Here is a 20,182-nt window from a genome sequence, read left to right as displayed (position 1 = left end):
CTCCCTACGAGAAGCCAAGTTACAGGGTAGTGGTGCCTGCCCTGTGGAACCCCCTCCCACCAGATGTCAGAGAGATCAACAGCTACCTGACATTTAGAAGACATCTGAAGGCAGCCCTGTTCTGGGAAGCTTTGAATGTTTGACAGACTTTTTTATTTTAATATTTTGTTGGAAGCCGCCCAGAGTGGCTGGGTATAAATATTAAATTATTATTATTATATTATGATGATGACTGTGAGGTGTTACAAGTCATTAACTTCAAGCCACACTGCCATGCCTTTGAAGACACAAACCATCCCAGCTTTTCAGAGCTGGCTATCATGGCTTCTTTAATCTTTGTGTATTGCTCCACCATGTGGCTGAATCATATAAAGCTCGTTAACTTGGATTATAATCTTTATAAATTGGAGTTGTGGAGCAGGTCCTCGAGAGGGGGGGGGCTCCCACCATTCCTCCTCAGTCCAGCCCCTGACAACCAAGTGGGTTACGGTGTCGAGGGCTCATTTTGTGGGGCGATGTGAAACGTAGTGCTTTCACCCCCAAACCTTGCAGGGGGCATTCTCTGGGTGTTTGGCGCCACTTTGGAGTGAATTGGACAACGTCTGACTTTTGGAGAAATTGGGATCCCGTGAGTTAGGGCGCCAAAGGCTCGTTTTTTTGGGTGCCATGAAATGTGGGGTTTTCACTGCCAAACATTTCAGGGGGTCTTTAGCAGGTGTTTGCCGTTGCTTTGTTGTGAATCCTAAGACATCGGGTTTTCAGCGAAATCGTGGCCACCATATCTATCCTGACAGATGATTTGGCCTGTCACCCTTGTGTGGAAGTAAAGGATGAGATTCCCCTACTACTCCGCCTGGGGTCTCCAATGTGGTGCACCCAACCTCCACTCACACTATTCCTATGCTGGGGAATTGTGTGGGGCAACTTAAGATTTATCTGTGAAAGAGGACTTAGTATTTTTCTTGCTTTTTAGTGTAATGTACTATGAAAAGCTCTTAATGGAATTTTCTTTTTTAAATGGAATTTTAATGGAATTTTCTTTTTTCTTTTTTGTTATTACCCTGTTTGCCAGTGTTTGTCCCTGGTAATTAACTGCCCTGATGTCTTTGTAAAACAGAAAAACAACTAAAAACCCACAATGATTTCACTGTGCACACAAGGTGTGTTTGAAAGTGAATGTGAGTTACAAGAGATGCTAACCCACTTGTTCTAAAGTGAAAGCCTTCTGGGACATAATATACAACGAGGTAAAAACGGTTTTGAAATATAATTTTAATAAAAAACCAGAGGCATTTTAATTAGGCTTAATTGGTGAGGAAATACATAAAAGTGATGTAAACATGTGTATGTATGCCAAAACGGCTGCAAGGACACTTCTGGGTCAGAAATGGAAGCAGCAGGAACTTCCAACACTGGAAGATTGGCAGGTCAAGATGATGGAGTACGGAGAGATGGCCAAGTTGACGGGGAAGATCCGGAATCAGCGTGACGAACTGTTTCGTAAGGACTGGAACAAATTTATATTTTCTATGAAAGAAAATTGTAAACATTTGAAAATGTTTGTAGGCTTGAATTGAAAGGCTCTGTAATGTAAATATAAGGAACTGATTTACCGATAAAAAGGTGAAATATTATAATTTGACAAGGGTAAATAAGTGCTTATAGAAATGCGAAGAATATGGAAAGTTATGTGGAAGTCAGAAAGAGGGAGGGAAGGAGGTCGATGCTCTTACAGAGTAATATATTAAGTCATAGAATTATGTAACAAAATGTGAATATGTGGAAAACTCAATAAAAAATATTTTTTTAAAAAATACAAGAGATGCTAGCCCTTTCTCCCTGCCTCTAGTATAGGAGCCAACTCCTAGGGACCAAGGTCACTTCAGCCCACCCCCCATAAAATATTTGAGGGGGCCCGCCTTCCCCCAAAGTTGATGGGCATTGCCATTCAAATGGTATGTGTGCACCATGTCATGTGATCGATTACACAGGACGGGGTTTACCTGGTCCCCCCACCTGATATTTTATTCAACTTGCCACCCCCTGGTCTCTAGGCCTTCACAGCACAATCCTACGCCTGCTTGCTGAGTCCCGTGAGCCTTACTCCCAATGCAAAAAGGCAGAGACACCCCTGGATTACTCAGTAGAACATATACATGGGGGAAAACAGAACTTCACTAGACTCCCTTACACCCCACTGCACGTTCTTCCCCTATTTATTTTGAATTGCTTAGGGGGAGGCAACCTAATATTTTGACTGCTTTAGGGCCTCTAAAGGTCTTCATCTTCATGAAAGGAAGAAGTGAAATACTAAGGGCTGCCTATTTCAGGGAAAGGGCAAGGGAAGGGGGTGCTTCTACAAGTTTCACTGGGACCCAGAGGTGTGGATTGTAGTTCTGCGTAGGGATTCTAGCTGCAGCTAGCAGCAACTGACAAATTGGTCCATTTCAGTGTCCATCCATTTCTCATTTTCCCAGTCTTAGATTTGATCCTCCACATTTCTGCAGTACTTTCCATTTTTAAAGAGGAGTCCTCATGCAAATCCAGTGCTGCATGCAATTTTCGTAATGTTCGCATTTATGCAAGCACCTTTCCTGAATATAATGCATGCTTGTATGTTCTGTTTCTACACACACGCATTGTAGAGGTGCTTGGCTGCTTAACATGGCGGACTCAGAGACTACTTCGATGATGGAGGGCTTAACACCCAGCGCCTCACACACACCCCGCTTCCATGGAGGCAGGAATGGGCTCGGGAGATGATTGCGGGTCTCCTTTCTAATCGATACCCCTCAACAAGGTATGGAAGGCAATTCAGCCTCAGGCTACCCCCCTCCCCTCTTCCAGAGTCTCCTGCGAATGGGTGAGATGCTGCCATTGCCACAGACTGGAACAAGAAGCCCACTCCGCCACTGTTAGTGAGTGAAGCAAGCAGGGGCGTAAGCCCTGGTATTATAATATAATTGCAGTATTGGATCAGCACAGCTACCCAGATTATTGGACTCTCCTTGTTAGCATGGCTATATGACAGCTGTCCTGATGAGATTCTGTCCTTTAAAATATACTGTACTACAGCACCAGTGGTTATAGCGACAGTTCAAATCAAACTGATAATGGCTACAGTTTAATATGCAGAAGCACATATAAGCATATTCAGGATGGAACATAAAAAGGAGGAAGAATATGCCTCTTTTAGAAAGGATTTCCTCATAAACAAAACTTGCTGCTCCAAAATGTTTCAACATGGAATGCTTCTTTTCTGGAATTCAGACTCTTGGGGCTTATCCAGTTACCTTCCTCTGCCTTTTCCAGGAACAGTCCAAGCTTACCCTGTGATCTGCCATGTTAAGTTGTGGGTGAACATATCAGTGATTCTTCAAACAGCTCTTGTTTATTCACAGGCCAGAACAGAACTGAACTGAAGGGTTCAGCCAACCTGCTTATATAGAGCTCCAGTATCACACAACTGTAACAACTTTCTTTAACTATCCAATCACTGAACATCACTTTCAATCCCTTATTTGCATATGTGGACCTGAGTGAAAACTATCTACAGTATCCCCCTCCTGGCCCAGGGTGAGAACTTCAGTACATAACACACCATTTGTTCCGATTGAGCTTTAAAGAGTGGATTTTTGTGAAGAAAGCTCTGGGGCAAAAACCAGCAACAACAGTGCTCAATCAATGCTTTTAAGCATGGACTCTGCCTGGAAAGTGTGTGGCAAAAGGCAAGTGTGGATAAGCCCTCAATTTCATACACACACATACCTCAGTTTTCTCACTACCCCCCTCCAAAACACTCCATTCCCAGCTCAGTTCTCGTTGAACTACTTTTGGGGGAAGTCCCCCCTCCCGCAAAAAAAAAATAAAAGATTTGTGTACTCTTGCAAACCTTGTGCATGTTCACAAACCCAAGTCTGATTATCTTTCCCTCTTGCATGCTGTTTTGACTACCTAAGGCCTGGGGCTCAGAGACTTGAGATCATCACTGTCAGTCATGATGGAACTGTGCCAGGGCTCTCCTTTAAGGCACTAGCATCCCCTGGTGTACATTTGTGTACCATCTCTGCCAAACCCATACACAAATTCAGCCAATTTGTGGTGCAGCAGAAAAGGGGAAGATCTACTGCACAATCAGAACTGCTTGCAAAATCTTCCAACCTTCCCATACTTCTCTGAGGGTGGGTAAGTAGGTGTGCTGTTTTGGATACTGCCTTCAGATGTGCAGTGGCAAAGGGGAGCTCAATCTATTAGCGGCTCAGGCCAAGTTCTCACAAACAGCAGCTGAGGAGGCAAACATGTTTCTGGGCTGCTCCACTTTAGATTGTAGGTGGGATTCCCGAGGTTGAGAGCTGCTACAGACAAAATATATAGACAGAGATTAATTCTGTACATAGAAAAAATTTATCAGGGGAAACTGAGGCTGCATTCAGACCTGGGGTTTATAAAGTTACTGCTTCTGCACCAATTTCTAATGCTCTTTTTACACTCTAGTATCTTGTTGCGTTATGAAACTGTGGCTTTTTGATCAATATACATTTCTGTGTGCTGCTCTGGTTTGCCAGAAGCAGCTTAGTCCTGCTGGCCACATGACCCGGAAGCTGTACGCTGGCTCCCTCGGCCAGTAAAGTGAGATGAGCACCGCAACCCCAGAGTCATCCGCGACTGGACCTAACGGTCAGGGGTCCCTTTACCTTTACTTACCAGAATTGTATGTATACAGGGGCAGGGGCGCCGACTTATAAAAAATATTGGGGGGGCCCATACCGGGGTCCTGCCCCGGGAAGTTTTCTAAATTTTAGATGAATTGCCACTCTCAAAATGGCCGCCGGGAATCACGTGGACCAACCCAAGATGGCGCCTGCCTCCCTTGCGGCCTGCTTGTCTGCGAGAAACCAGGGGCCTAGATGAGAAACGAGGTCAGAAGCGAGGGATAAGTTCCGGGAAAGATGAACAGAAGCCCGAGCGAGAGTAACAGCGACGGAGAAGGAAGACCTCCAAACCGCTGCTGCTGGGGGAACGAAAGGGCCGAGCCCCGGGCTGCCCCGACCTTAAGTGAACCTGTGAGGGCCCGCCCTTTGCGGCAGCCGATTGGCTGCCGCCGTGGGCGGTGAATATTAATGAGCTAGGGGGAATCCCCGCTTCTCACGGGGCTGACGCCAGCCCCGCATGATTGTTGATGGGTCGAGAGCCCGCAATAATTTTCTTAAATTATTGGGGGGCAGAGCCCCCCCCAAACGAATTTTTGAGGGGGCTCGGGCCCCCTCAAGCCCCATGGAGTCGGCGCCTATGTACAGGGGTGGCGCTGTGGTCTAAACCACAGAGCTTAGGGCTTGCAGATCAGAAAGTTGGCGGTTTGAATCCCTGCAATGGGGTGAGCTCCCATTGCTCCGTCCTAGCTCCTGCCCACCTAGCAGTTCCAAAGCACGTCAAGTGAAAGATAAGTAGGTACCGCTCCAGTAGGAAGGTAAACAGCGCTTCCGTGTGCTGCTCTGGTTTCACCAGAAGCGGCTTAGTCATGCTGGTCACATGACCCAGAAGCTGTCTGAGGACAAATGCCGGCTCCTCGGCCAGTAAAGTGAGTCATCCGCGGCCGGAAGAAGATTGGAAAATTTAAAGTTTTTATTAAAGTATATACTAAGTTTAAAGCTTATATGAAAATAACAAAACAAAAAAAAATTGAGGGATAGAAAAACGGTGGATTGACACTTCATGGATTTAGCAGAAATGTTATGAGAAGTTAAGCATCTATAAGTTTTAGCTTTAAGGTTAAAATAAGGTTAAGAAAATTATGTTATGTATGAGATTATGATAGAGATTGAATTATGATAGAGATTTAAAAGAAAGATGGAAAGGATTTGCTGAAATTACCAAATAGAAGTGGAATACAAGAAGGGAGGTGAGAGGAAGTCGGGGAAACAAGTGAATGAAAGAAAGGTTGTGTTTTGAAATGTTTTCTTTTTTTTCTTGTATTGTGTTACTGATTTGGTTTGTTTTATCCTTGTTGTGTTTTTCTTTTTTTGATTTGTTAAAAGTAATAAAGATCATTTTTTTAAAAAAAATAATGTATATAAAGCAGATATTGTGGGGGAACTTTCATTCCTCGCTACTATGAGCTGAATATAGAGCATGAAATCCACTCTCGACTCCGAGTATATTTCAGGGGAAGAGCTGTTTGGGATATTTCCTGCTTGTGAATTATTATTTGTGTGTGTGTGTGTGTGTGTGTGTGTGTGTGTGTGTGTGTAAAACACATGCCTAAAGCTTTAAATCTGGGATGGGCATGGAAGTTCCGAGGTGGGCCACCAGGTGGCACTGCAGGCCATGCTCCAGCTGCTGCTGCTGCTGCTACAGGTGCCAGTAAGTCTCGCATTTTCAACCTCTTCCTCCTCCATTGCACTAGCTAAATGATTCCTTGCTGGACTCCCATCGCTGAGGCCAAATGTACCTTTACCGAGCAAAATATCCTTTCGAATTATACACCCAGCACATGGAACCTGACCAAGGGGCAATACAAGTGGACTCTCTGTGCCCTTACCACAGTAAAAAGACTGATACTGGTGAGCTGGAAAAATAAAAATGCGTCTCCCGTCTATGATTGGATTGAAGACTTCTACAAACTCACCACATATGAACAACCTGCAGATAAACGCAGACTTGCCATGGACAAATTCAATGATACAGTGGTACCTCGGGTTAACATACACTTCAGGTTACAGACTCTGCTGGTAGCCTTTTTAGCCTCGGGTGAGAAGAGGGGAAATGGGAGTCAACAGACACTCAAGGAATAGTTTCGGAGAAAAAGCTTTATTTCTACCATCCATGAACTGGTAGAAGGAGCAAGTGTGATAGATTCACAAAACAAGCACGGGTTCCCAGTCATTTGCACAGAGTATATATTCCCCTTCCAGTTCCCTCCCCTTTCTCCTCCTCCTCCGGAGTCCTGCCCCATGACAAGTTTCCTGAGCATGAACAGAAAGCTCCTGTCTTGGGACTCTCTTGGACTCTTGGCGCCCTTCCCAGGAAAGGGGGATGAGAAGCCTTGCTTTCAGCATGTCCAAGAGATGTTTCTTTTCTCTTGCTCTATTGGCACAGTTCCCAGAAAGAAAAGTTGCAAGGTGAATGTACCTTTTGGCAAGGTCAGCTAGCCTGAGAAGCGACCTTTGTTACAGCAGAGCGAAATGCTTCTGATGCTTAGCTAATGCCTTTTAGCTGCTGAGAAAATGATTTTGAGAAGCTTTGAGAAGCCTTGAGCCTGCTTTGGGGGGGGGTGACTTCGGGCCTAGGTGGGGTCACCTGTCCTCACCTCCTTCATGCTAACCCAGAAATAATACCTCGGGTTAAGAACGTTGCTTCAGGATGAGAACAGAAATCGTGCTCCGTCGGTGTGGCAGCAGCAGGAGGCCCCATTTGCTAAAGTGGGGCTTCAGGTTAAGAACCCGGTCTTAACAGTGAGTCCGTAAGTGACTGTGGAGGCCAATTCTGGATCCCCACGTCCTTCCACAGTGGGGACATTGGATTCCGGGTGGGAGTTGATCACTGTGAGGGTTTGCCAAGCGTGCCTTCCTCTTAGCACATGTCTTCCTTTTGTCCTGAGTTCGAGCGTCTTCAAAGCACATGACACCTTTGGTAAAAGCTGTTCTCCAATTGGGGCACTCGCAGGCTAGTGTTTCCCAGTTGTCGGTGTTTATACTACATTTTTAAAGATTTGCCTTGAGAGAGTCTTTAAACCTCTTTTCTTGACCACTAGCATTACGCTTTCCATTTCCAAGTTTGGAATAGAGTAGTTTCTTTGGAAGACAAGAATCAGGCATCTGAACAACATGACCAGTCCAATGAAGTTGATGTTGAAGAATCATTGCTTCGACACAGGTGATCTTTGCTTTTTCCAGTACAGTCATACCTCATGTTACGTTTGCTTCATGTTACCTTTTTTCAGGTTGGGTCCCGCGGTGACCCGGAAGTACCGGAAAGGGTTACCTCCGTGTTTTGCCACTCGCGCATGCGTAGAAGCGCTAAATCGTGTCAACATGATTCATGGTGTCAACATGACTGTGATGTGTTACAAGTCATTAACTCCAAGCCTCATGGCCATGCCTCAGAAAACACAAACCACCCCAGCTTTTCAGAGCTGGCTATCGTGGCTTTAATCTTTGTGCATTGCTACACCTGATGGCTGAACCGTATAAAGCACTGACTTTTATATATCTATTTTCACTGCCAAATGTTGCAGGGGGCCATTTTCCGCAGTTTGGCGCTGCTTTAGAGTTAATCGGATGACGTCAGGTTTTCGGTTAGAGCGCCAAAGGCTCATTTTGTGGGGCGCTGTGAAATGTGCGGTTTTCCCTGCTAAACATTGCACGGGCCATTTTGCCAGTGCTCTGCGCAGGAATCCCTTTCCCATAATATACATTTTAGACAGCACTTTTACAGTATGCAACAGGTCTCTCTCCATTTGTGATATTTGGCAAAATCTTGATCCTGAGGGTTAGGGCGCTGAGGGCTGATTTTGTGGGGTGCAGGAAAACATAGTGTTTTCACTGCCAAATGTTGCATGGGGCCTTGTTACAACAGCATATGGCTCTGCTTTGGAGTTAGTCGGACAACCCTTGATTTTTGGCCAAATCTTGAAACTACTGTTTAGTGTGCTGATGGCTCATTTTGGGGGGGGGAGCTGTGAAACGTCTTTTTACAGGGGCTCTTCCTGGAGCACCGCTTTGGAGTTAATCGGATAATGTCATATTTCTGGCGAAATCTTTACCCTGCAGGTAAGGGTGTCGAGGGCTCATATTGTGGGGCGCCATGAAACGTAGTTTTTTCACTGCCAAATGTCACATGGGGCCTTCTCCAAGCATTTGGCGAAACATAGTGTTTTCTCGACAAACGTTGCAGAGGCTTTCCCCCGCAGCTCAGCACCCTTTGTAATCATTCGCCGGACCTTGGATTTTTGACGATATCTTAACCCAGCAGGTTAGGGCACTCAGGGCTCGTTTTGTGGGGTGCTGGGAAATGTAGTATTTTCTTTTTTTCCCAAAAAATTTTTATTGGTTTTTTCACAAAAATTTAAACACAGAGACAGATAGACAAACAAACATAAATCATAACCTTGTTAAGACTAATCTAATTAACATTGTTAAGTGACTTCCTCGTATCCCCCTGGTTGGATTTCAGTGCATATCATTTTAACGGTTTTCCAAATCAATATTTTTATAAAATTAATTTAATCACTTAACATCTTTCTTACTTCCCAGTTCAGTACTAAACATATTAATTCGTCACATATTACATATTTAAATCCTACGCCAATCCGCTATATGCAAGCTTTTTCCAATTAATTTAACTTAACATATTTAACTAAATAGTCATTAAATTTCGTCCATTCTTCCTGATACTCCTCCTCCTTCTGGTCAGGGACTCTTCCAGTCCGATCGGCTAGCTCCAAAAAATCCATCATCTTTATCTGCCATTCTTCCACTGTTGGTACTTCTTGCGTTTTCCAGTTCTTAGCTAACAAAATTCTTGCTGCAGTTGTGGCATACAGAAATAATTTAACATCTTTTTGGGGCAATTCCAAACCTGTTATTCCAAGAAGAAAGGCCTCTGGTTTCTTTATAAATGTATATTTCAACATTTTTTTCAATTCATTATAAATCTTTTCCCAGAAGTCTTTCACCTTGGGGCAGGTCCACCACATATGATAGAAGGTACCTTCTTTTTCTTTACATTTCCAGCAATGGTTATCACAGTTATGATAAATCTTTGGTAATTTAACAGGGGTCAGATACCATCTATACATCATTTTCATTATGTTTTCCTTTAGTACAGTACATGCAGTAAACTTGACCCCTTTCTTCCACAATCTTTCCCAATCCTCAAACATTATGTTATGTCCTACATGTCTTGCCCAATCTATCATCACTGATTTAACTTGTTCATCCTTCATATGAAGCCTCATTTTTTGGGGGGGGGCGCCATAAAACGTGGGGTTTTCACTGCCATGGATCACAAAACGGCTGCTGTTTTGTGCAAAGCTGGTAGACTGAGAAACTAGTATTTTATTTTTATTTTTAAAAAGATAAACTAAAGGTGTGTGCTTACAGGTAAACAGATACCAGTGTGCATGCCCATTATGACCACAGGCAAGAATCAAGAAAATACAGGTGGTCCCTCTTAACTGACATTCTGAACTGAACAGAACTGAAGGGAGGGGCTGGTTCTGGAGCCAAGCTGTTTAGATTGGGTTTGGGTGGATGCGAAGAGGATGCCTCCAACTTCTTGGGCTTTGCTTCTCAACTTATTCTGCCTTCTGGGACCCCCCAGCCCAAGACCAACCACCTCTTGGATAGGTGAGCATGCAGATATTTTGGAATGTGAGTGTGGGGCAGGATGACCGTGTATGAAAGCTCATTTGAGCACAAGTGCTGGCCCCCCTTTTCTCTCCCATGGAGGCCCTGAACTGGCCAGCTCCTGGTTCAGGGCCTCCAAGGGAGAGAAAAGGGAACCTCAGTTACTCTTTGCCTTCTGAGGACAATGTCTCACTCCCAGAGCCCCAAGACTTACGGCTGCTGCTCTATCAGCCTCAGGACATCCAAGGGATCATGAGCAAAGCACACAAGCCCTGCCCGCCAGATATGAAGCACTGTACAGAGAGAATTTGGGTTTTTTAATTGGCTGAACAGAGTTTCAGCCCTTGGGGAATTTGATTTCTTAAGCATACACCATCCCCTTCCTTGTGTCCCTGGTGAGAAAAGCCAATCCTGCTCTCTTCCTTTGGTAATTTAATCAGAGGAAAGAACTCTTTCCATGGTCTAATAGATTTGCTGAATCATGAATTCTGTACATGCACAGAGGCTATACCTCTTGAAACCCCAAAGATGGGCAAGATGGGGCATTTCTCTCCACCTGGCTCCACCGGATATTGCTGATGGCCAATGAAAGCCCAAGTAGGGATTCCTAGTGGGGGATGTTGCTGTGGTATAGTGGAGGAGCAGGGCCAGGAGGCTAACTTGGACACCTGAGAACACAAAAAAGCAGCAGCAAAACAACTACATGTTTCCTTTTAAATGGGCCTCCCTGCTGAGTGTAAAGCATAGATCCTCATTTTTTAAGGGAAAAGGGAGAGAAGGCTTCTCCCAAAGTGTTAGAAGGCCACAAATAATGTAACAATAGAACAAAACAAATGTGCCGTTTCATGTGATACAGAATCCTATGTGCAAATCTGTTAGATTGAGAAATTTGTACTAAATAAGAAAAATAAATAAAGGTGTGTGCTTGCAGGTAAACATATTGGAGATTTTCTGCAAGATCTTGTGAGAGCTCACTGAAGTCTTGCAAGATGTCTAGGAGAGCAAAATATGTATTGAGATTTGGGAGAGATCTTGCATGCTCTTTCAGGGACCAAAGCCATCACTGCTGCAGCGCCAAAGGCAGGTGGCTAAGATGTGGTGAGTGTCCCACGTGGCAAAATGGGATGTACCCCCCCCCTCAAGCTCAGGATTCCAGAACTAACAACTGTCAGTTGGGAGGGATGGAAGGCAAGGACCCACAGCCCAGGTGGGGCTCACTAGCTTGGGGAGGAGGTGTGTGATTCCTCAGCTGGAGTAGATGCAGGACAGTTGAGGCTCACATGCCTCATCACCGCAGAAGCTATCACTGGAAAGCTGTCCTGGCCAGGCCTGTGTCCTTTGGCTCCAGTTGGGAGTGAGACGGATGACGTCTGATTTTTGGCGAAATATTTTTTTTAAAAAAAAATATGATTTTCAAGTTTATACATTTCAATAATTTTGTAGTCATTTTAACATTTCAAAACTTGACTTCCTTCCCCCTCTTTCTGCAGTTCTTTAAATTGATTCTTCATATCTTATGCATATCCAAATTACCTCAATTTCTTCATTTATGCATCTGCTTTAAATATATAATCTTATTCAACTACAGGTTATTCCAATAATCCTGCCAATGTTCTTATCTGTTTACAGTTTGTAACTATTCATTCAACCATTTCCATTCTTTAATAAAAAGTTTGTTCTCTTGCTCCTAGAAACGGTCAGCATGTGACAGAGGCCACATCCTGGGAACGGTTTGACTGGCCACCTAAACCAGGTGAGAGCAGCCAAAGAGTCTCAAATGCTCAGGAATTTCCCCTGTGTGCCAAGACAGGCTCCAGAAGATTGAGCGGACAAGACCAAGCGTGGGCCCAGTGGTCAAGAAGGTGGTTTCTGCAATGCTGTGGAGGGAAGTGAGGGGCAGATGGGGCTCATCCACCTATAAAGATAGCCCATCGAAGAGAAGGAAAACTCTGATCCTAATTTGCCTTGTGGGATATCTTTGGGAGCTGAAAAGGCTAAGGAGTAAAGCCTACACAAATCTGGAGTGGAGTCCCTCAGGCGGTTGGATGGCGCCGTTTACAACCCCTTTTGACATCTCCTGCAGCCCAACTGGTGCCTAACTCTGCTTTCCTTGGAGACACATCTGCAAGCCCAGGACCTCCAGACACATTGCCCAGTCTTGCTCCCTGGAGAGGTCACTTTGGGACTGCTGACACCGTTGCTTGACTTTTGACCTCACCCCTGGAGGCGTACTCCATTGCTTCTCAAGACAGACAAATGCCAACATTAAAAAACTATTTGAAAGAATTTTATTTCATTCACAAAAGACAATCTGGCATGTGATTAGGACAGTGGTTTTCAGACAACGGGTGACACGTTTATTGATCCAGTTTGGAAGTCTCTGTCTTGTCTTCGCACATGCGCAGTTCCATCTAGGAGCAACAACAAGGGAAGGAGCCAAACTGTCAACTCCTGCAGCGAGACTCAGGATTTCCACTCATGCTCACAAACGTAGGAAAAAGCACCGCCTAGGATAAAAGGATGATCACAGAATAGCATGTTTGTAAAGGAACTTGATTAGAATAATAATGACGATGATTATTTTTATTTTATTTTTCTATTTTGGGTTTGTGGGGAAGGGGGGGATTGGGTCTTGGTGGGGAGGGAGATCTGTGCTGGAGTTGCTGGCCTCACTGCTGTCGCTGCCCGGAAGAGAGAAGAAGAGAAAATATTTTTAATCTTTCCATTTATTATTATGTTGACAACCCATCTTTCCTTCAAGGATCTCCTGGTGGCTTACGCTATTCTCCCTTTCTTTAATTATATTTACTTCCTCATTCCATTTCTCTTCCAATATCTCTTCCTCCTCCTCCTTGCAGACCAGGGGGTGGATTTTAGGGGCACAACAGCAGGAGGCCAGCAGCTCGCACAGCCTGCCACACTGGCCATTCTCTCTTTCAACAGCCTTGGAGAACAACTGAGTAGGCATCTAGAGCGTCAACTGAACAGGCATGTGGATCAGCTAGTCACTGGACACAGTCTATTCTTTTGGAGGGGGCTTTCCCCAGTTTCCATTTATAAGAAGTTTGAAAGGTTGCCTCTTTATAAAGGCTGTTTCCTTGTGACGAGAGACCACACTGGAGACTCAGTGTTTTTGAAATATATAAAGGTAAAGGGACTCCTGACCATTAGGTCCAGTCGTGGCCGACTCTGGGGTTGCAGCGCTCATCTCGCTTTATTGGTGGACCGGTCATGAACAGCTTCCGGGTCATGTGGCCAGCATGACTAAGCTGCTTCTGAACCAGAGCAGCGCACGGAAACGCCCTTTACCTTCCCGCCATAGTGGTACCTATTTATCTACTTGCACTTTGACGTGCTTTTGAACTGCTAGGTTGGCAGGAGCAGGGACCGAGCAATGGGAGTTCACTCAGTCATGGGGATTCGAACCGCCAGCCTTCTGATAGGCAAGTCCTAGGCTCTGTGGTTTAACCCACAGCGCCACCCGCATCCCTATTATTTATTTATTTAGATACTTGGGTTTTGGGCGAAGGGAGAACTGGGTCTTGGAGTGGGGTAGAGCTGTACTGGAGCTGCTGGCCTCACTGCTATCGCTGCCTGGAAGAGAAATGAAGAGAAATGAAGAGAAATGAAGAGAAAGAATTCTTAATTTTTTCATTGATTACTACATTGATGACCCATCTTTCCTGCAAGGATCTCCAGGTGGCTTGCGTTATTCTCCCTCCCTCCCTCCCTTCCTCATCCCATCCCTGAACTCTTCTTGAATAAGGGAGCTGCCTCCCCCCATCCCAGTGATCCAGATTCTCTCTGGCCTCCCTGTTCCTCAAGAACAAAGATCAACACTCCCCATCTATAGATCGGTGGCATCCATCCCCTGGTCGCTTGGTCTTACATAAATTGTTTTCACCTTCACTAAAGATTCCTTCTGATCTTCATAACCATCACTTCATCCTCCCATTTCTCTTCCAATATCTCTTCCTCCTCCTCCTCACAGACCAGGGGATGGATCTTTGGCACGTGACAGCAGGAGACCAGCAGCTCACGCAGCCAATCTTTATAAACTAATCTAACCATGACTTGGTTCCCTATGTTTCTGAATCTTGAGGGATAGTAAAAGAAACAGAATGCAGACGGAATTAGGAATCCTACTTATACTTTAGATGAAGAAAGTCTCTTCATTACACCAGAAAACGTATTTCCTTTCTCACAAACTACCTCCTCAAACGAAAGATGCTCATCTTTAATTTTATAGTCCCTTTCCTCTTTTGTGCAGTTCTGCCCCTCCTTTCGCCACTTTTCTTCTCTTCCCGATTCTCCAATTAGTCCAGCCGTTTCTCCTAGACCAAGCTAGTCCATCTTTGCCATCTTTATAGGTTAGTGTTTAATATAAGTTCAATATTAAAAGTGTTGCCTTCTCTTTTACCTTTGTTTTCCAGTAACTTCCACTCTTTTACCACAAACAGCGCTGACAATCCAAGTCTTTTAACTCAGTCTCTTTCGCTGGGCTCACGCCACTTCAAAGTAAAAAACAAGTTAAGTCCTTGAATTCCGCTTCTTTCAATGGGCTAGTACTGCAGCTGCAGAGTGAAATTTGAATCTGTCTTCCTTTTCTTACTGGTACTTGTTAGAGAAATCTTTGCTTATGCTTACGTATAATGAGAAAGATCTCCGTCTCACTGTTCTAGCTTGGGGATGGCTGCGCAAAGCCTCCGCAGGACAGCGGGGTGCCTTCACCCCGCTGCTCTGCAGAGGCTTCAAAGGCTGCACTCCGTTGGCTTCAGGCAGCTATCCGCAAGCTTTCGGAGCGCAGCAGGAGTTCCCGCTGTACTTCGAAGGCTTGCGGATAGCCACCTGAAGTCACCTAGCAGTTCGAAAGTGGAAGTAGATAAATACCGTATTTTTCACTCTATAGGACACACTTTTCCCCCTCCAAAAATTAAGGGAAAATGATCAAAGCAGCAGAAATAAGAGATGATTGGATCCCTTTCTGAGCTCAAAGCATGGGTACCCCCAACCAAAATTTAAAATTCGGTTTTGTAATTTGGAACTATTGTGATTTGATTGGTTTGCTAATAAAAAATATATAATAAAAAAAAACAAAAATTAAGGGAAAATTTGTGTGCGCCCTATGGAGTGAATGCAGGCTGCGCAGCTAAGCCCAAAGCCAGAGCAGGCAGAAGGAGCGCTGCGCGGTGCTCCGGCTCACTGTTCTAGCTTGGGGATGGCTGCACAAAGCCTCCGCAGGACAGCGGGGTGCCTTCACCCCGCTGCTCTGTGGAGGCTTCAAAGGCTGCACTCTGGGGGCTTCAGGCAGCTATCCGCAAGCCTTCCAAGCGCAGCAGGAGTTCCCGCTGCACTCAGAAGGCTTGCGGATAGCCGTCTGAAGCCTGGAGAGCGAGAGGGGTCGGTGCACAGTTTTCCCTCTCTGCGCAGCGCCCCTTCAGAGAAGCGGGAGGAGAAATGGAAGGGGCTCCATTTCTCCTGCCGCTTCGCTGAAGGGACACTGAGCAGAGAGGGAGAGAATCCCCCCCCTGTTCTCCCCCTCCTATAATCCGGTGCGTCTTATGGTCCGGTGCGTCCTATAGAGCCAAAAATACGGTAGGTGCCATTCTGTCGGGAAGGTAAACAGCCTTTCCGTGCACTGCTCTGCTTTTGCCAGAAGCAGCTTCGTCATCCTGGCCACATGACCCGGAAGCTGTACGCCGGCTCCCTCAGCCTATAGGGCGAGATGAGCGCGCAACCCTAGAGTCGTCCGCGACTGGACCTAACGGTCAGGGGTCCCTGTACCTTTACCTAGGCTTTTTCCAGATCTGCCTTACTGCCCTATGTTTCTAAATCTTGAGGGAGAGCAAAAGAAGCAGAATGCAGAAAGAATTAGACATCCTACTTACACTCAAGAAGAAGAAATCTTTATTTTGCCGGAAAACATCATTACTTCTCACAAACCACCTCCTTTCTCCTGAACTATCCTCAGATAGTTGCTCTTCCCAAAGTCCTCAGCCAAGTCACTCAGCAGGGGGACGTGTCACAATGGAGGCCCTGACCCTGTTGCTTTAGCTACCTTGCTTAACAATGTGAATTGTTCCCCTTAACATTAATTTTTAAAATATATCTTCCCGTGGGTTTTTATTTTTTTTATTTAGGAACGCTCTAGAGCTGGCTTCATCCAGCACGGTGCATTTCTGGACAGGACAGGAAACACCTTGCAAACACACACTTTTCAACATGGCGGTGTCACCAAGGAAAAACACTCCTGGCCTAGACTATGGCTGCCTTTTCTCAATTCATAGTAAAAAATGACCCTTCTCAACATCCTGTAATAATCTGTCCAGTATTAGGATGGACAGGAGCAGGACTTCACCCTTAGACCCCCTCATCCCCCTGTTTCTTTCTGTTTCTGCCCAGTGTCTTCTGCCAATCAAAAGCTTTCCTTAGCTTGCAAGGAAGTGAAATGTTATGAGTTACTTGGTGCCAGACTCCCCTTTGCCATGAGTTTCTGGGTGCCAGGCACTGAACCCCTGGACACTGAACATCTGGGGAATTGATCTAAGCTGTACCCCAAGCACTACATTTGATTGTTGGTTATTAGAAACTGATTGAAGCCATTTTATTTCATTCACAAAAGAAATTTTGACATGTGATTATGATAACAGTTTATATAATAAAGGTGACACGTTTATTGATCCTTTTTGTAAGTTATTATTTGTCTACTTTAATGTATTTTATATATATATATTAATCAGTAAGGGGGTGGGGTGGGAAGCAGTTTTGCATATGAAACTGGTGGGTGGCTGTCATTAATCCAGATCAATTTCATAGAATCATAGAAACTTATAGCTGGAAGGGACCCCAAGAGTCATCTAGTCCAACCCCCTGGGATGCAGCAATCTCAGCAAAAGCATCCATGGCAGACGGCCACCCAACCTCTGCTTAGTAACCTCCAAGGAAGGAGAGTCCACCACCTCTCCTGGGAATCTGTTCCAATGCCAAACAGCCCTTACTGTCAGAAAGTTTTTATCAATGTTTAGTTGGACTACTGCAATGCGCTCTACGTGGGGCTACCTTTGAAGGTGACCCGGAAACTACAACTAATCCAGAATGCGGCAGCTAGACTGGTGACTGGGAGTGGCCCCCAAGACCTACATTGGCTGTCAGTATGTTTCCGGGCACAATTCAAAGTGTTGGTGCTGACCTTTAAAGCCCTAAACGGCCTCAAAGGCCCAGTATACCTGAAGGAGCGCCTCCACCCCCATCATTCTGCCTGGACACTGAGGTCCAGCGCTGAGGGCCTTTTGGCGGTTCCCTCCCTACGAGAAGCCAAGTTACAGGGTAGTGGTGCCTGCCCTGTGGAACCCCCTCCCACCAGATGTCAAAGAGATAAATAGCTACCTGACATTTAGAAGACATCTGAAGGCAGCCCTGTTCTGGGAAGCTTTGAATGTTTGACAGACTATTTTATTTTAATATTTTGTTGGAAGCCGCCCAGAGTGGCTGGGTATAAATATTAAATAATTATTATTATTTTATGATGATGACTGTAAGGTGTTACAAGTCATTAACTTCAAGCCACACTGCCATGCCTTTGAAGACACAAACCACCCCAGCTTTTCAGAGCTGGCTATCATGGCTTCTTTAATCTTTGTGTATTGCTCCACCATGTGGCTGAATCATATAAAGCACTGACTCTTACATATCTCTTGACCTCTAATTGCAAGAAGATCTCGTTAACTTGGATTATAATCTTTATAAATTGGAGTTGTGGAGCAGGTCCTCGAGAGGGGAGGGCTCCCACCATTCCTCCTCAGTCCAGCCCCTGACAACCATGTGGGTTACGGCGTCGAGGGCTCATTTTGTGGGGCGATGTGAAACGTAGTGTTTTCACCCCCAAACCTTGCAGGGGGCATTCTCTGGGTGTTTGGCGCCACTTTGGAGTAAATCGGACAACGTCTGACTTTTGGAGAAATTGGGATCCCGTGAGTTAGGGCGCCAAAGGCTCATTTTTGGGGGTGCCATGAAATGTGGGGTTTTCACTGCCAAACATTTCAGGGGGTCTTTAGCAGGTGTTTGCCGTTGCTTTGTTGTGAATCCTAAGACATTGGGTTTTCAGCGAAATCGTGGCCACCATATCTATCCTGACAGATGATTTGGCCTGTCACCCTTGTGTGGAAGTAAAGGATGAGATTCCCCTACTACTCCGCCTGGGGTCTCCAATGTGGTGCACCCAGCCTCCTCTCACACTATTCCTATGCTGGGGATTTGGGGGTGGTTTGTGGGGATGTTATGTACTGAGTTGAATAGGATCCAAAATGCTACAGTCTGATTGGTCCTAGAACAATAGGATCCAACATGCAGCAGTCTGATTGGTCCTAGAACAATGCAGCAGTCTGATTGGTCCGCAGGAGCCACCCAATCCAGCTCCAGGTGGAAGTGAATCCACAACCTGATTGGCCTACAGGAGAATCCCAGAATTAGCCAATCACGTGCAGCCCATTGTGTAAATAATGTATATAAAGCAGATATTGTGGGGGAACTTTCATTCCTCGCTACTATGAGCTGAATATAGAGCATGAAATCCACTCTCGACTCCGAGTATATTTCAGGGGAAGAGCTGTTTGGGATATTTCCTGCTTGTGAATTAGTGTGTGTGTGTGTGTGTGTGTGTGTGTGTGTGTGTAAAACACATGCCTAAAGCTTTAAATCTGGGATGGGCATGGAAGTTCCGAGGTGGGCCACCAGGTGGCACTGCAGGCCATGCTCCAGCTGCTGCTGCTGCTGCTCCAGGTGCCAGTAAGTCTCGCATTTTCAACCTCTTCCTCCTCCATTGCACTAGCTAAATGATTCCTTGCTGGACTCCCATCGCTGAGGCCAAATGTACCTTTACCGAGCAAAATATCCTTTCGAATTATACACCCAGCACATGGAACCTCACAAAGGGGCAATACAAGTGGACTCTCTGTGCCCTTACCACAGTAAAAAGACTGATACTGGTGAGCTGGAAAAATAAAAATGTGTCTCCCTTCTATGATTGGATTGAAGACTTCTACAAACTCACCACATATGAATAGATTTTTTTTATTAGGAATTTTTATAACAACAAAGACAAAACAAAACAATACCATAAACACAACAAACATATAACAAGTACAATTTCAAAATCTTATTTTCTTATACCTTACTTCCCCGACTTCCTCATACCTCCCCTTTCTGTATTCCAATTTCTAATCAGCTATTCAGCAAGTCCTTCCCTTATTTTGACTTAAATTTTGATTTTACTCTCTTTAACTTATCCAATACTGCTGATAACCACTTATTTTCAAATCCAACGTCATTTTAACATTCATTAATTTTACAAAATCTCTTTAAATAGTCCTTAAATTTCTTCCAATCTTCTTCCGCCGTTTCTCTTCCCTGGTTTCGGATTCTGCTCGTCATCTCTGCCAGACCCATGTAGTCAATCACCTTCATCTGCCATTCTTCCAAGGTGGGTAGATCTTGTGTCTTCCAGTACTTTGCGAAGAGTATTCTTGCTGCTGTTGTAGCATACATAAAGAAAGTCATATCCTTCTTTAACACCCCCTGGCTGACAATACCCAAGAGAAAGGCCTCTGGTTTCTTCGGGAAGGTATATTTAAACACCTTTTTCAACTCATTATATATCATTTCCCAGAAAGCCTTAATCTTAGGGCATGTCCACCAAAGGTGAAAGAATGCACCTTCATTTTCTTTACATTTCCAACACTTGTTATCAGGCAAATGGTAGATTTTTGCAAGCTTGACTGGGGTCATGTACCACCTATAAATCATTTTCATAACATTTTCTCTTAAGGCATTACATGCCG

General features: G+C 45.0%; 2 long non-coding RNA genes across 2 annotated transcripts in view; one reads left to right on the top strand and one right to left on the bottom strand.

The window, feature by feature from the left end:
* The window catches only part of LOC309535743, an 87,409-nt gene that overhangs the window by 6,482 nt on the left and 60,745 nt on the right, over positions 1 to 20,182 (top strand). The gene's annotated exons all lie outside the window — the stretch shown is intronic.
* Positions 1,253 to 4,804, bottom strand: LOC309535233. The gene is made up of 2 exons (XR_014221144.1): positions 4,705 to 4,804; positions 1,253 to 1,527 (listed from the first exon to the last, which is right to left on the bottom strand). It is a non-coding gene; the product is annotated as an uncharacterized lncRNA (long non-coding RNA).

Source organism: Podarcis vaucheri (assembly GCF_965113315.1).
Source record: "Podarcis vaucheri genome assembly, chromosome: 6".
Classification (NCBI taxonomy): domain Eukaryota; kingdom Metazoa; phylum Chordata; class Lepidosauria; order Squamata; family Lacertidae; genus Podarcis; species Podarcis vaucheri.
This window is presented reverse-complemented; position numbering and strand designations above follow the sequence as displayed.